Genomic DNA, 7,331 nt, shown 5'->3' on the forward strand with positions numbered 1-7,331 from the left:
GGAGTGTGCCTCACACAATGGCTCTCATTCACACACACCCAATAGGAGAGAGAGAAGTCCGGGGGGAGGGTTCCTTGGTTGGTGGGGAGGGGCTAGGAGGAGAGTCCCTTGGTTGGTGGGGAGGGGCTAGGTGGGTGTGTGGGGTTAGAGTGAGTGTGTGTGGGTGAGGGGGAGCTGTCAGTACAGCTCTTCACAGCTCAGCAGCAATCTAAAGCAGGATCAATGGCTGCTGTCAAACTCTCTACAGACACAGAGAACCATGTCACACTACCTATTAGCACGTTGCCTCCCGGACATACACACTCAACTGGAGATACTGAACTGCCAGTAGCCCACGGTAACAAACCCCCCCACCAACAACAGTTACATAACCAAGTCCCCTCCACACAACAAGAGTCCTGGCACTATCCTTCTGGCCCAGAAGAGCCACGACATGCTCCTAGATTCCTTCCAGTCCAGTAGAAACAGATTAGTCAACTACATCTCGACATTCATGCCTCACAATCCACTGGTGGTCTTCCTCTCCCTGCCTAGACTGCAGCCAGACTACAAACAGGCGCTATGACTCCAGCCTGCTCCCACCAATCACTCTGCTCTGCTCTTAAACCCCCAGCAGAACAGCACCCGACCATGGTCATCCACTGGGATTGGCAGGGATTATGGCCGTAATCCCCACTCAAGGTGTAATCCCATGGTGGCCAAATCCCTGTCAGGTCCCAGGCAGAGTTCATGATGGCCATGTCCTGACTCAGTGGGGGGGCTGTTGCTGAATCTATAGCACTACAACACATTTTGAGTGACTCTCCTTCTAAACATCCACTCCTAAAACACCAGGAGGGCCTCATCAGCTCCTCTTGATTAACAATACAATCAAATGGGAAGTAGACAACTCAAACTAGTGGACATTCAGGGTTACTGAAATGAAATGTTGAAATTAGGGACAGCAGTTATGCAGTTAATCTGTGAAGAGAAAGAATGAGGGAATGTCAGAATTAAACTAAAACAGAGGATTTTGTAGCTGTGATGGAATGATGAAGAGCTGGAAGGGTAGAATAGTTGAGGAAGGGAATGATCCTAAGGGAGAGAGAAATATATGCTTGAAGCTCACTCAGCTCAGAGACAAAAGCACTTCAGCTGAAATGAGAGGATAGGCAGCTTTAAAAAGGTTGTAATAGACATAGAAGCCGTTTTAAAAATATGGCTTTGGGCCTCCTGTACGCCGTCCAAACTTCCGTAACGTAGACTGAGGACCATGTTGTGCTGTAGCTACAGAAGTAATGTCTTCTCATTTCTACCAGCATGTCAACTGTGCAACTAGATGAGACAAAACATTTACTCCACACACAAACACATACAAAGCTCTCCCTAACCATAGCCCTGTCCTCATGATTCGTGCTTACAAGCAAAAACTCAAAAACAGGAAGTACCAATGACATGCTCAATAAGGAAGTGGTTTGATGAAGTGGTTGTTAAGCTACAGGACTGTTTCACTACCATAGACTGGAATGTGTTATGGGATTCATCAGTCACCGGCTTCATTAATATGTGTATCAATGACGTTGTCCCCACAGTACGTACATATCCCAACCAGAAGTCATGGATTACAGAAAACATCCTCACTGAAAAGGCTAGGGCTGCCGCTTTCAATTAGCGGGGGGGACACTAATCAGGAACATAAATCCTGCTACAACCTCTGTCGAGCCATCAAACAGGCAAATGGTCAATGCACAACTTAGTATGATTCGATCTATGCCGGCACTGACGCTCTTCGGATGTGGCAGGGCTTGCAAACTATCACAGATTACAAAAGGGAAACCCAGCCGCGAGCTGCTCAGTGACACAAGCCTATCAGATAAGCTAAATGCTTTCTATACTCGCTTTGAGGCAAGCAACACTGAACCATGCATGAGAGCACCAGTTGTTCCGGATGACTGCAGGATCACGCTCTCCGTAGCCAGTGGGAGTAAGATCTTTAAACAAGCTAACATTCACAAGGCCGGATTACCAGTATAAATATGGATTACCAGGACACTTACTCAGAGCATGCACTGACCAGCTGGCAAGTGTTTTCACTGACATTTTCAACCTCTACCTGACCCAGTCTGTAATGCCTACATGTTTCAAGCAGACCACCATAGTCCCTGTGCCTAAGAATGCCAAGGTAACCTGTCTAATTGATTATCACCCCGTAGCACTCACACCTGCAGCCATGAAATGCTTTGAAAGGCTGGTCATGGCTCAAATCAACACTATCATCCCAGATTCCAACACTCTACTCAGCAAATTGGATGCAGTCTATCACAGTGCCATCCGTTTGTCACTACCCACCACTGCGACCTGTACGCTCTCGTTGGCTGGCCCTCGCTTCATACTCGTTGACAAACCCACTGGCTCCAGGTTATCTACAAGTCTCTGCTAGGTAAGTAAGCCCCGCCTTAGCTCAGCTCACTGGTCACCATAGCAGCACCCTAAATGACCAATGTTAAATGTAAATGTCTATAAGGACATCAGAGAGACCTGGCAGTGTGGTACAAGCTCCAGCAGGTCATCCCCAAAGCCAATTTTTCCTTTGGCTGCCTTTCCTTCCAGTTCTCTGCTGCCAATGACTGGAACGAACTGCAACAATCTCTGAAGCTGGATACTCATATCTCCCTCACTAGCTTTAAGCACCAGCTGTCAGAGCAGCTCACAGATCACTGCACATAGCCTATCTGTACATGGCCCATATGTAAATAGCCTATCCAACTACCTCATCCGCATACTGTATTTATTTATCTTGCTCCTTTGCACCCCAGTATCTCTACTTGCACACTCATCTTCTGCACATCTACCATTCCAGTGTTTAATTGCTATATTGTAATTACTTCGCCACCATGGCCTATTTATTGCCCTTACCTCCCTTATCCTAACTCATTTGCACATACAGTCAATAATACAGTAGAAAAAGTATGTTTGTTTATTCCATGTGTAACTGTTGTTGTATGTGTCGAACTGCTATGCTTTATCTTGGCCAGGTCACAGTTGTAAATGAGAACTTGTTCTCAACTAGCCTACCTGGTTAAATAAAGGTGAAATAAAAAAATATATATACAAACATTAGCTTGTACCCCTGCACATCGACTCAGTACTGGTACCTTGTGTATGTAGCCAAGTTATCGTTACTCATTGTGTATTTATTATTACTTTTCTATTATTTATCTTTTATTTATCTGCATTTTTGGGAAGAGTCCGAGTATTTCACTGTTTGTCTACACCCGTTGTTTACAAAGCATGTATCTAAAACATTTAATTTAAAATGGCTGAACGGGTAACAGTCAGGACAGGAGAAGCTGTTTGTCACCGAGATAGGCTGTCTATCAAAGACCAGGAGGAGGATCTAAACTAGACAGAGCAGAGAGAAGAGTAAGGGATCTGGAGGAAGAGAGGGGCAGCCTATCAAAGACCAGGAGGAGGATCTAAACTAGACGGAGCAGAGAGAAGAGTAAGGGATCTGGAGGAAGAGAGGGACAGCCTATCAAAGACCAGGAGGAGGATCTAAACTAGACAGAGCAGAGAGAAGAGTAAGGGATCTGGAGGAAGAGAGGGACAGCCTATCAAAGACCAGGAGGAGGATCTAAACTAGACGGAGCAGAGAGAAGAGTAAGGGATCTGGAGGAAGAGAGGGACAGGCAGATGAAGAAAATGTATGACACAGAAAAAGAAAGGGGGGAGAGGTAGAGGGAGGAGGTATACAGTACGTATTGAGAGAGAGAGTGTGTGTGTGTGTGTGACGGTTATGGGCTTTTTCCCTTGAGGCAGATGGCTTCTTGTCTCAGAGAAGAGTTTAGAATAAAATACATTTAAAAAAGGCCCTGGTTTCTTTTCAGCAGCCAGGCTCTGTTATTCACTGTGTGGGTGCAGCTGAGCAGACACAGTGGGGAGAACAGAGGATCATGGGAAAATAACACTAGTGTCTTTCTTTCTGTAAGGTCAGATAACCATCCAAACAAAAACACACCATCTCATACAATTTCATCCAAACATAGACGTGAATGGGGATGTAGTCAGTGATAAAGTCTGTTTTACTATTCAGAAAGTGTAGTGAAAGGAAAACATACAGTGCCAATTAAAACAGGCCTCTCTGTGTCTGGAAGTATGACAGATCAACGTTGAAAGCCTTCTGCCTTTTACAAAGTATGTAGCTACTGTAGAAAATCTTTATTGTAGTAGCTCAATTATTTCCCAACGCCATCTTTATAGATCATGTAGTTTCCAACAGACTAACAGGTTGCTCAAGGAAGAGGTCATTAAACTTCCAAAAACAAACAAACTACTATAACCTCAGAATAATATCCAAGCAGGCTAACCTGACATTATAGAACTAGGACCAGAACATGGACTATAAATGCATTGATCACCTTCTTCCATCACCCCTCCAGCACCAGTTACATTACACCAGTGATGGGTATCAAACGGCTCCCTATTCCCTGCATAGTGTACTTCTTTTGACCAAAGCCCTGAGGGACCAGAGGGTATAGGGTGCCATTTGGGAAGCTGTTATAGGAGGAAACTGGCAGGAGTTTGGCCACTGTGTCAACTCCCAGCACAAGTACACAGACACATTGAGCCGTGTGAACCGAGGAGAATGACACACAGCAGGTCACCAGACAGGTTGAGTGAGTTTCTCCCCCCCCCATCCGAGAGGAATGTACACCCACACACACGAATGAAGATTTACAAGACAGAGTAAAGACAGTATGTGAGGGAGCATGTTTACTGTAGCTACTGTGTGTCTGAAAACACAGACTGATACTGGACAGAGTATTATGATGATTATGATGATGAAAATAATCGTGGCCTCTAAACCTTCAAGCTGCATACTGGACCCTATTCCAACTAAAACTACTGAAAGAGCTGCTTCCTGTGCTTGGCCCTCCTATGTTGAACATAATAAATGGCTCTCTATCCACTGGATGTGTACCAAACTCACTAAAAGTGGCAGTAATAAAGCCTCTCTTGAAAAAGCCAAACCTTGACCCAGAAAATATTAAACTATCGGCCTATATTGAATCTTCCATTCCTCTCAAAGGTTTTAGAAAAGGCTGTTGCGCAGCAACTCACTGCCTTCCTGAAGACAAACAATGAATACGAAATGCTTCAGTCTGGTTTTAGACCCGATCATAGCACTGAGACGGCACTTGTGAAGGTGGTAAATGACATTTTAATGGCATCGGACCGAGGCTCTGCATCTGTCCTCGTGCTCCTAGACCTTAGTGCTGCTTTTGATACCATCGATCACCACATTCTTTTGGAGAGATTGGAAACCCAAATTGGTCTACACGGACATGTTCTGGCCTGGTTTAGATCTTATCTGTCGGAAAGATATCAGTTTGTCTCTGAATGGTTTGTCCTCTGACAAATCAACTGTAAATGTCGGTGTTCCTCAAAGTTCCGTTTTAGGACCACTATTGTTTTCACTATACATTTTACTTCTTGGGGATGTTATTCGAAAACATAATGTTAACTTTCACTGCTATGCGGATGACACACAGCTGTACATTTCAATTAAACATGGTGAAGCCCCAAAATTGCCCTCGCTAGAAGCATGTGTTTCAGACATAAGGAAGTGGATGGCTGCAAACTTTCTACTATTAAACTCGGACAAAACAGAGATGCCTGTTCTAGGTCCCAAGAAACAAAGAGATCTTCTGTTGAATCTAACAATTAATCTTAATGGTTGTACAGTCGTCTCAAATAAAACTGTGAAGGACCTCGGCGTTACTCTGGACCCTGATCTCTCTTTTGAAGAACATATCAAGACCATTTCGAGGAAAGCTTTTTTCCATCTACGTAATATTGCAAAAAATCAGAAACTTTCTGTCCAAAAATGATGCAGAAAAATTAATCCATGCTTTTGTCACTTGTAGGTTAGACTACTGCAATGCTCTACTTTCCGGCTACCCGGATAAAGCACTAAATAAACTTCAGTTAGTGCTAAATACGGCTGCTAGAATCCTGACTAGAACCAAAAAATTTGATCATATTACTCCAGTGCTAGCCTCTCTACACTGGCTTCCTGTCAAAGCAAGGGCTGATTTCAAGGTTTTACTGCTAACCTACAAAGCATTACATGGGCTTGCTCCTACCTATCTCTCTGATTTGGTCCTGCCGTACATACCTACACGTACGCTACGGTCACAAGACGCAGGCCTCCTAATTGTCCCTAGAATTTCTAAGCAAACAGCTGGAGGCAGGGCTTTCTTCTATAGAGCTCCATTGCGTCAGAGACGCAAACTCGGTCTTAACCTTTAAGTCTTTACTGAAGACTCAGCTCTTCAGTGGGTCATATGATTGAGTGTAGTCTGGCCCAGGAGTGGGAAGGTGAACGGAAAGGCTCTGGAGCAACGAACCGCCCTTGCTGTCTCTGCCTGGCCGGTTCCCCTCTTTCCACTGGGATTCTCTGCCTCTAACCCTATTACAGGGGCTGAGTCACTGGCTTACTGGGGCTCTTCATACCGTCCCTGCAGGGGTGCGTCACCTGAGTGGGTTGATTCACTGTTGGGGTCATCCTGTCTGGGTTGCGCCCGCCCCCCACCCCCTTGGGTTGTGCCGTGGCGGAGATCTTTGTGGGCCATACTCAGCCTTGTCTCAGGATGGTAAGTTGGTGGTTGAAGATATCCCTCTAGTGGTGTGGGGGCTGTGCTTTGGCAAAGTGGGTGGGTTATATCCTTCCTGTTTGGCCCTGTCCGGGGTGTCCTCGGATGGGGCCACAGTGTCTCCTGTCCCCTCCTGTCTCAGCCTCCAGTATTTATGCTGCAGTAGTTTGTGTCGGGGGCTAGGGTCAGTTTGTTATATCTGAGTACTTCTCCTGTACTATTCGGTGTCCTGTGTGAATCTAAGTGTGCGTTCTCTAATTCTCTCCTTCTTTCTTTCTCTCTCTCGGAGGACCTGAGCCCCAGGACCATGCCCCAGGACATGATGACTCCTTGCTGTCCCCAGTCCACCTGGCCATGCTGCTGCTCCAGTTTCAACTGTTCTGCCTTACTATTATTCGACCATGCTGGTCATTTTGAACATTTGAACATCTTGGCCATGTTCTGTTATAATCTCCACCCGGCACAGCCAGAAGAGGACTGGCCACCCCACATAGCCTGGTTCCTCTCTAGGTTTCTTCCTAGGTTTTGGCCTTTCTAGGGAGTTTTTCCTAGCCACCGTGCTTCTACACCTGCATTGCTTGCTGTTTGGGGTTTTAGGCTGGGTTTCTGTACAGCACTTTGAGATATCAGCTGATGTACGAAGGGCTATATAAATTGATTTGATATTATAGTACAGTGTTAACTAAAGTCAGTAAA

This window comes from Oncorhynchus keta, unplaced genomic scaffold, assembly GCF_023373465.1.
Source record: "Oncorhynchus keta strain PuntledgeMale-10-30-2019 unplaced genomic scaffold, Oket_V2 Un_contig_25607_pilon_pilon, whole genome shotgun sequence".
In the NCBI taxonomy this organism is placed as follows: domain Eukaryota; kingdom Metazoa; phylum Chordata; class Actinopteri; order Salmoniformes; family Salmonidae; genus Oncorhynchus; species Oncorhynchus keta.